General features: G+C 35.4%; 1 protein-coding gene across 3 annotated transcripts in view; it reads left to right on the top strand.

The window, feature by feature from the left end:
• LOC112671394 (protein NPAT) overlaps positions 1-10,291 on the top strand; it is a 63,977-nt gene that overhangs the window by 51,683 nt on the left and 2,003 nt on the right. Inside the window, exons 18-19 of one of the 3 annotated variants that reach the window (XR_003143597.3) lie at positions 9,131-9,254; positions 9,948-10,104. The gene's annotated coding sequence lies outside the window, so the exon portion shown is untranslated. The remainder of the gene's footprint in view (positions 1-9,130; positions 9,255-9,947; positions 10,105-10,291) is intronic. The other 2 variants (XR_003143596.3, XR_004816269.2) reach the window with 2 other exon arrangements.

Genomic DNA, 10,291 nt, shown 5'->3' on the forward strand with positions numbered 1-10,291 from the left:
TATTATGTATTATGTGTTCTTTATTTCTCAGGCCACCATCTTTTGACCACTTTGACTTCTTGAAATTCTATCTTAGGTTTTGACTTTATTATTAGATGTTTTCTTTTAATAGACTTTCTTTTCTTTTTAAACATATTAGTTTATATATTAGTTAACAGTTGGCATACTTTTTTCCTAAATTTTTTTTTCTCCATACCTGAACTTAAACTGTGAATATAACTTCCTAATGCTTTTTTTCACTTCAAATAATATCAAGCATTTTCCATATAATATATATATTATAGAAAAAGAAAAACATTCCTATGACAACCATTAAGAGTCATTTTTTTTTTAAAGACTTTATTTATTTATTCATGAGAGACAGAGAGGGAGAGAGGCAGAAACACAGGCAGAGAGAGAAGCAGGCTCCATGGAGAGAGCCCAATGTGGGACTCAATCCTGGGTCTCCAGGGTCACGCTCTGGGCCGAAGGCAGCACTAAACCACTGATCCACCCAGGCTGCCCCAAGAATCATTTTAATTTATGACTAAAAAGCTTAGCAGTGTTTTTTTGCTGTTGTTAAATTTTCTGACAGATTTATGACAAAATGGTTGTTTATGTTATCAACTATTTCCTTGGGAAATAGTTTAGAGAAAGGAATTACCAAATTAAAAATTTAGTATATGTCTTTTTAAGTATCTCAGTACATTTTGCCAAATTCTTGCAGAAAATTATTTCAGTTTCCATCTGCCAGCAAACTGTCATTTCTGCCATAGTGTAGGTCTATCACTTACCAGAGATATGATGAAGGATGTCATCACTGGTTTCTAGGCTTTTATTTCTTGATTTATTAAAATTAGGAGTTAGCTCCCAACCCATATGAAATTTGTTTTGGTATCTGGTGTGAAACAAACATTTAACCACTTGACTAGGTATAATAGGTAAAATAAATAAATAAGGTTTTTCTCTTCACACACATCTTATTCTGTACTGACTCACAATTTCTTATTCACAATTCTAAAATCCAAAAAGTGCTGACAACCAATTTCCCCCCCTAAATTTAGCATCAAAAATTTTTAATGGTAAAACTGACCTGATCTGACATGAGGCTATGTGGATCTTTATCTCATTTGGTAGGGATATTCATGTTTTACTAGAAAAGTAGTAATGTGCTTATTAAAATAGTGTGCTGTTTGAGGTTCAGCTGAGAAGATGATATGTACATCATGTTATATTTAATCCTAAATATTCTGAATCATGAAACCCAGCTAACCATAAAGGTATGAGACCAAAGACTACGAACCTGTATTAAATCTATGCATATATACATATACTGTAGTATGTAGATTTTGCGCCACTGATTAAATCATTATAGCTTTGTGTCCATTGTGACTATTCTGATTCTTCCAAGTATTCACCCCTTCCATTCTTCCCAGTTAACTCTTTAGAATCACTAGTTTTATTTCAAATTAAAATTCTTTTGGAATATTCATCTGAAGAACCTTAACCCTTAGAAAATTAACTGCTACTGAAAGAAGTAAATGGTAAGGGCAATAGGGTGTGTGTGTATCCATACCTTTGTAGTTACCACTAGCCTTATAAATTTCTTGCAAATTGGGTATTTTGGTTTTTGTTGTAGTTTTAGAGAATTCTTCCATTGTTTTAACTGGTTATTTTTTAGTATAAAATTTTTATGGAAGTGTAACCTAGGAAAAATGCACCAACTGTTCACATAGTTCAGTGGACTATGTGACAGCTAAGCCACCCAGGCGCCCCAGTAACTTTTCTACAAGTACACACATCCACTTAATCACCCAGATCAAGACCAGCACATAATCAGTACCCTAGAATCCCCTCCTACTTCTGCTAGTAACTTCTTACCCCCAGGGTAATAATTATCCTGACTTCTACCACCATAATTCCAGCTTTTTTTTTTTTAACATTGTATGAATGTATTCATGCAGTATTTAGTCCTTATTAACTTTTTTTGTTCAGCATTGCAAGATCCAATCATTTATGTAATTTGGATGTCATTTTCAATGCCACGTATTTTTTCATTGTGTTTATCCATGTTGTATTAATGCCCCAGTTAATCCAGTTTATAATCGATGAGTATTTTTAGTTTGGGGCTATTATGAATAGAACTGTGAATATATTTGTACATTTGGGGGATGAATGTATTATACTTTTCAGTTGGATATACACAGGAGTAGGGTTGCTGGCTCATAGGTTTGCATATAATCAACCTTACTTAGATTTTACAGTTGTCCAGAGTGGTTTTACCAATGATACTACTATCAACAGTGTACTCTACATCATTCTCTGTACTTGGTATTCACATTTTAGCCATTTTGGTAGTATATATTGGCATCATAAATGCAGTTTTACTTTAGTTCTTTCTGATAGAACATACTTTAGTTCACTTCCTGAACACCATTTCAAATGCTTATTGGCCATTTGGATAGAGTCTCCTTTTGTAAACTATCTCTTCATGTCTTTTGGCCACTTTTGTATTGAGTTGTCTGCCTTTTTCTTACTGATATGTACATGTTCTTTCTGTGTTCTAGATACAACTCCTATTTCAGATGGATATTCGACGTCTGAATATCTTACCTTGTTTTTCTTCTTGCAGTTTTATTATTCAACCTTTTGTATTTTGATTGATCATCCAGTTAACCCAGCACCATTATTGAGACTTTCCTTTCCCAAATACATTGTTATATTACCATTGTCACAAGTTGATAAACTACCCGCATGTCATTTTGCTTCTGGACACCAATCTGTTCCATTGGTCTGCTTTTTTTTTTTTTTTTTGATTGAAGTATAATTAACATACAATGTTAGGTTAGTTTCAGGTATACAACATATTGATTTAACAGTTCTACACACGACTTGGTGCTCATCACAATAAGGGTAGTCACCGTCTATCACCAAACAGCATTATTACAGTATTAGTAACTGTATTCCCATTGCTATGCTTTTCATCTCCATGACTTATTTTATAACTGGAAGTGTACCCATTGGTCTATGTTTAAGGATGTGCCAGTAACACACCATCTTTCCTTTTTTTTTTTTGAAGATTTTTTAAATTTATGCAGGAGAGAGAGGCAAAGGGAGAAGCAGGCTCCATGCAGGGAGCCCGATGCAGGACTCGATCTAAACCATCTGTTTAGGTTTTATTTTATATTTGAACCACTTACTATAAGTAAGTCATTAGAGGCAATGTCTTTCCTAATGCTTTGTTTTTATTTACTAAGGATGTATCATCTCTAAATAGTTACTTGTTATTTTATAATTTCATTTATTACACTGATTAGCACTTCAAGTACAATTAATAATGATCAAAGTAGGCTTCCATGTCTTATTACTCATTTTAGTGAGAATGTGAAGTATAATGTTGCATTTAGTTTGCAGTGTTACAAGAATTTACATCAGGAGTATCTGTTCAGCTTAATTAGGTGCTCTTCTAACATCAATTAGATATTTTTATTAAATATCAATTTGTTTTTATATTAATGATCTTTATGTGTACTTTGCAGTCTTACTGATTCTCTAAATTTGATTTGTCATTTTATTTAAATGTTTACTTCTAATGAGATTGGTTTTAAGCTTATTCTAGTTTTTTCATTGAATTTGAGACTTTACATGTCTTTTTAGTTTATCCAAGTATTGGAATGACAATATATGTAGAGCATTTAGGTCAATGCCTGAAACATAAGCACTTTGACAACTAGCCACCTGTGCTGGTTTTTTGTCTGTTTTTTGCAACATATTATTTAGAATGGGAAATAACTATTCCTGAAACTAAATCACCATTAAATCATCTAAGCCTACAGGCTTTTGCAGCAGCAATTCAGGTTTTTTTTTTTCCCCCAGAAGTTCTTCTAGACTGATAGGTCTAATCAGGCTTTGAGCAATTTTCTGAATTAAATATATTTTTCCCCTAAATCTTGCTCATTCTCTTTAGAGACTAATTTTCTGATAAAATCACCTCTTTTATTTAGCAATTTTAACTTTATTTTATATTATTTATTTATATTAGCAAAAATAATTTTTCTGATTGATTTGTCATATATCCTTAATGTTTGTTCTTAGAGTTCTTTTTCATGTTTAACTTCTTAAATGGAATGAAGAGTTATCTGGCTTTTTTCCTTTTAAAACTATGTAAACATTTAATTAAGGCTATGAATTTAGTTCTGATTTGACTTTAAGACATCGAAATTTGGAAGATGGGGTAAGTACTTTCATTTTCCTTTTTTTTTTTTTTTTAGGTATCAAAATTAAAGTAGCTTTTTAATTTTTTCCTTATGAATTTATTATTCCAGTAAATAGATTAGTTGATATTTCTGTAAATCTTGCATGGATGCCTAAAAACAAATACTCTGTTATTAAAGATACTAGAACTTTGCTTTTAACACTTTTGTCCTAAACCTTTACTTTCCCATTGTAATTATCTTGGCTATAGTTTCTGCTCCAGTTGTTGTGATATTACTGCTCAGAGGCATAGTAGTCATAACTGTCATAACTGCCTTTTTTTTTCAGCTTTATTGAATTAAAATTGGTGACTAAAATTGTTAAGATATCTAAAATGTATATCATGAATGGATTCACAATACATTGTGGAAAGATTCGTCCCATCAAGTCAATGAACATCCATCCCCTCACATATTTCTCTTCCTGGCTGTGTGTGACCTGTGAGTTCTCTCTTAGCACATTTCAGTTCTGTGATACAGTATTATCAACCATAGTCACCACATGATACATTAGACCCTCAAACTTCATCTTAGAGCTGAAACTTTGTATCCTTTTACAAAATCTCCTTATTTCCTCTACCACCACTCCCCATGTCCGAGCCCTGGCAACTGCTTTCCTACCTGAGGAGTTTGACCTTTTTTTTTTTTTTTTTTTTTTTTTTTTGGATTCCATACAGTATCTGTCTTTCTCTGGCTTATTTCACTAAGTATAATGCCTTCAAGATCTATCCATGTTGTTGCAAATGCAGAATGTCTGTCTTTCTCACAGCTGAATAATACTCCATTGCCTGTATTTACCACCACTTCTTCATCTTGTTCATTCGTCAGTTGCCACTTAGGTTGTTCCCCTGTCTTAGCTGCTCTGGATAATGCTGATGAACCTCTATTCATGGTTCTTTCTTTCTGTTGATGGTTTCTATGGCTGTGCAGAAGCTTTATAGTTTGATACAGGCCCATTTGTTTGCTTTTGCTTTTGTTTTTTGTTTTTAAGATTTTATTTGAGAGACACAGAGGCAGAGGGAGAAGCAGGCTCCTTGTAGGGAGTGTGATGTGGGACTTCTATCACAGGATCCCGGGATCAGCCACCCAGATGCTCCCTTGTTGCCTTTGCTTTTAGTATCAAATTTAAAAAAACAAACAAACAAACAAAAACATTCCCAATCCCATGTCAGGAAAGTCCTTTTCTTTTTTCTTTTTTTTTTAACTATTTTATTTATTTATCTCTTCTGAATAGGGGCTGCACTGAAGATTATATTTTTGAATTAAATCAGGATTAAATTAGGTTATTTCTTATAGCGTTTTTTTTTTTATATAGATTTTATTTATTCATGAGAGAGAGACAGACATAGGCAGAGGGAGAAGCAGGCTCCACGTAGGAAGCCTGATGTGGCACTGGATCCCCAGTCTCCAGGATCAGGCCCTGGGCTGAAGGCGGCACTAAACCGCTGAGCCACCCAGGCTGCCCCCAAAAAAGTCATTTTTTATATATTCTAGAAGCTTTATGGTTTTGGATCTTGAATTTCAGTTTTTAGTCCATTTGGAGTTCGTTAGTTTCACTTTTGCATGTGGCTGTCCAGTTTTCCCAGCACCATTTATTGAAGAGACCGTTCTTGCCCCATTTTATATTCTTGGCTCCTTTGTCCTAAACTGATTGATCATATGTTGCATGGATTTATTTCTAGGCCTTCTGTTCTCTTGCTCTGTGTATCTGTTTTATGCCAGTACTATACTGTTTTGATTATTATAGGTTTGTTTGAAGTCAGGAAGTGTGATTCCTGCAGCTTTGTTCTTTCTCAAAATCGCTTTGGCTGTTCAGGGTCTTTTGTAGTTCCATACAAATTTTAGGATTGTTTATTCTATTTCCATGAACAATGCCATTGAAATTTTGATAAGAATTGCATTGACTCTATAGAGTAGTATGGACATGTAAATAATATTTATTCTTCCAGTTCATCAGCATGGAATATCTTTCCATTTGATTCTTCTTTAGTTTCTTCCATAAAAATTTTAATAGCATTAGTGTATAGATCTTTCATCTCCTGATTAAATTTATTGCCAGATACTTTGGATAATATTATAAATGGGATCATATACTTAATGTCTCTGTTAGTAGATGGTTAGTAAATGCAGCTGACCTTTGTGTACTGATCTTATGTCCTACAACTTTACCAAATTCATTTATTAGCTTTAACATTTTGTTGGTCAAGACGTTAGGGTGTTTTATATATTGTATTATATCATCTGCAAGTAGAGACAGTTTTATTTCCTTTCTTATTTAGATGCTTTTTATCTCTTTTTCTTGCCTAATGCTTTGGCTAGGACTTCCACTTTATTGGTGAAAGTGGGTATTGTTGCCTTATTCTTGATCTTAGGGGGAACACCTTCAGCTTTTCACCTGTTATTGAAAGTATGTTAGCTGTTGGGGCTTATCATAGATGACCTTTATTTTGTTGAGGTACATTTTTTCTATAATCCTGTATGTTGGGAGTTGCTATCATGAATAGATTTAATTTTGTCAAATGTTTTTTCTCCATCTACAGAAATGATGTGATTTTTACATTTTATTTTGTTACATGATATATTAATGTGCTGTAGATTTTGGTTTGCTAATATGTTGTTCAGGCTTTTGCAGCTGTCCCCATCAGGGATACTAGCCTGTAGGACTTTTCTTTCTTGTAGTGTCCTTGCGCAGTTTTGGTATCAGGGTATGCTGTCCTCATAAATTGATCTTAGAAGTGTTCCCTCCTCTTCTGTTTACATGTTTGATGGAATTAACCAAGTGAGGCTGTCTGGTCCTACACTTCATTGTGAGGTTGTGATTACTGATTCAGTGTCCTTACTATTACTTGGTCTGTTCAGATGTTCTGTTTTTTCGTGATTCAATCTTGGTAGATTGTATGTTTCTAGAAATTTATCCATTTCTTCTGGGTTTTCTAATTTGTTGGTAATTCAGTGTAATCTCATTGTCCTGTGTCTTTGTGTGGTATTCATGTAATGTTTCCTCCTTCATTTATACTTTTACTTACTTGAGTTCTCTTATTTTTGTTCTGATTTTAGTATATGTGCTGTCAAAGGGAGTTCTCTCATTCTTGGTAAGTCTAACTAATGGTTTTTGTGTTTTTGCCTTTCAAAACAAAAAATCAGGGCAGCCCCGGTGGCGCAGCAGTTTAGCACCGCCTGCAGCCTGGGGTGTGATCCTGGAGACCTGGGATCAAGTCCCACATCGGGCTTCCTGCATGGAGCCTGCTTCTCCCTCCGTCTGTGTCTCTGCCCCTCTCTTTCCTCTCTCTGAATGAATAAATAAATCTTTGAAGAAAAAAAAATCAGCTCTTAACTCTGTTGATCTTTAATATTGTCCTTTTAGTCTCTATTTCATGTCCTTCTATTAACTTAGGGCTTGTTTGTTCTTCCTTTCCTAGTTCCTGGAGGTGTAGTTAGTGTGTTTGTGTTAGTGTCTTTGATTCCTAATGTGAACATTTATCACCGTGAACCTCCCTATTTTAATTGCTTTTACTGCATCCCATAGTTCTGGTATGTAGTATTTCCGTTTTCATTTGTGTCCATATTGTGTGTGTCCACATTTTTTTAAGATTTTATTTTTAAGTAATCTCTGTACCCAGCACACGGCTCAAACTCAATGAGCCCCTGAGATCAGGAGTCATATGCTCTGCAGACTGACCCAGCCAGGCACCCATGTCAAGATTTTTTGTCCTTCTCCTTTGATTTCTTCTCTGACCCATTGATTATTCAGTAGCATGTTTTTTAACCTCCATATATTTGTGAATTTTCCATTTTTTCTTCTTGTAATTGATTTCCAGTTTTATACCACTGTTAGAAAAGACTCTGGATAAGATTTCAATCACCTTAAACTTAGTAAAATTTCTTTTGTGGCCTAACCTGTGATCTGTCCTGGATGCTGTCCCTTGTGCACTTGAGAAGAATGTGTACTCTGCTGCTGTTGGATGGGATGTTCTGTAAATATCCAAGTCCATCTGGTCTAATGGGTTATTCAAGTCCAGTGTTTCCTTTTGATCTTCTGTGTGGAGGATCTCTCCATTGTTGAATATGGAACATAAGTCCCCTACAGTAGTGTTATCCGCCTATGTTCAGTGTGTATATATTTGAAATTGTTCAACCTCCTGTTGGATTGCCTCCCACCTCCTTTACATCTTACATAGTTTTTGTCTTAAAGCCTATTTTGCCCAATGCAAATGTAGGTACCCTACTTTCTTTGGCCCCCATACACTAGAAACCCTTCACTTTCTGTCTGTATGTCCTTGAAGCAGAAGTGAGTCTCCTGCAAGCAACACACAGTAAAGTCTGTCTTTATTTCTCCATTCTGGTACCCTGTGTCTTTTGATTGGAGAATTTTGTTCATTTGTATTTAAAGTTATTGTTTACAGGTATGGACTTTTATGGCCATTTTGATAATTCTCTGGCTGCTTTGTAATTCCTTTGTTTCCTTTTTCATCTCTTGTTCTCTGTGATTTGATCTTTTTGTGGTTGGCATCCTTAGATTCTTGTCTATCTTTTGTGTATCTATCATAGGTGTTTGTTTTGTGGTTACCATGAGGCTCAGAGAAGACAATTTATAAGTCTATTTTAAACTATAACTAACTTCAAATGCATACAAAAACCACACTTTCACACTCCCTTGCCACACTGGTTTTGATGTCACAATTTATATGTTTTTACCTTCAATACATCCATTGAAAATTTTTGTAGTTATTTTTAATATTTTTGTCTTTTAACTTTCATACTAGAATTGTAAGTGATTTGCCCATTGCCCACCACCATTACATTCGACTGTTTTGAACTTGACCATGTATTTGTCTTTGCCTGGGATGCTGACACTTTCAGATATCTCCTTGTTACTGATAAGCATTCTTTCCTTTCAGGTTGAAGAAGTCCCCTTAACATTTCTTATAAGACTGGCCTGGTGGTGATGAACTCCTTCAGCTCTTGCTTGTCTGGAAAACTTTCATTCAAATCTGAAGGACAACTTTGCTGGGTAAATTATTGGTTAGCATTTGTTTTTTTCCTTTGAGCACCTTGAATATATCCTCCTGTCTCTTCGGGCCTTCAGAGTTTGCTGAAACTCCACTAGTTTTACAGGGTTTGTGTGCCTTGTATAGGTAACAAGTCATTTTTCCTCTTTCTGCTTCTAAGATTCTTTGCTTGGCTTTAGCTTTTGACTAATTATAGTGTGGGGCTGTGTGATTCATCTTTTTTGGAACTCTGGGCGCCCCAAATCTTGATTTGTCTCCTAAGGTTAAAGTTTTAGCCATTATTTCTTTGAATAAGCTCTGTGCCCCCTCTGTCTTCTTCTGGAACCCCAATAATGCAAGTATTTGTCCACTTGATGTTGTCACGTAAGTGCTTTGAGTCACCTTCCTTCTGTCTCTTCTGATCAGATTAGATTCACCACCCTGATTTCACTGTTCTTTTCTTCCACGTGGTAAAGTCTGTCTCCTCCTTATGTTTTCAGCTCAATTACTATATTCTTCAGCTCTGATTTCTCTTTAGTCCTTTTATATTTTCTTTTTTGAAAGTCTCCCCTTGTTTATATTGTTCTCCTAACCCAGTGAGCATCTTTATGGCTGTTTTTTGTCAGATAAATAAGTTATATCTGTCTCATTAAGGTCTAGTTAAGTTTAATCTTTGTTCTTTTCTCTAGACAAATCCCTCTGTCTTCATTTTCCTTGACTCTCCTAGGTGGTTTCTGCCCATTAGATAAAACTGCCACATCTCATGGCCTTGACAGAGTCACATAGTGTGGAGATGAGCCTCCTCTGAGAGCCAGCTGAAGGTCTTTGTCGTCTGTTAATCTTCTGTGATTGCCCCTGCTGCCTGGTTTTCACTGGATCCTAGGGTATGCCAATACCTGGGACTGTCCCAGAGGAGAGAACTGCAGTTAGCATCTCCCCTCGATGCAGGCAGGACTGTCGGGCAGCAGCTGGGAAGGTTCATACTTATGGCCTTTCCGGAGAGAAAGTAGACAGCAGACTTTTTGCCAGCTGCCTCTGCACTGGAACTGGGAGTTGGGGAGCGGGGGTGGG

Source organism: Canis lupus, chromosome 5, assembly GCF_003254725.2.
Source record: "Canis lupus dingo isolate Sandy chromosome 5, ASM325472v2, whole genome shotgun sequence".
Taxonomy (NCBI): Eukaryota; Metazoa; Chordata; class Mammalia; order Carnivora; family Canidae; genus Canis; species Canis lupus.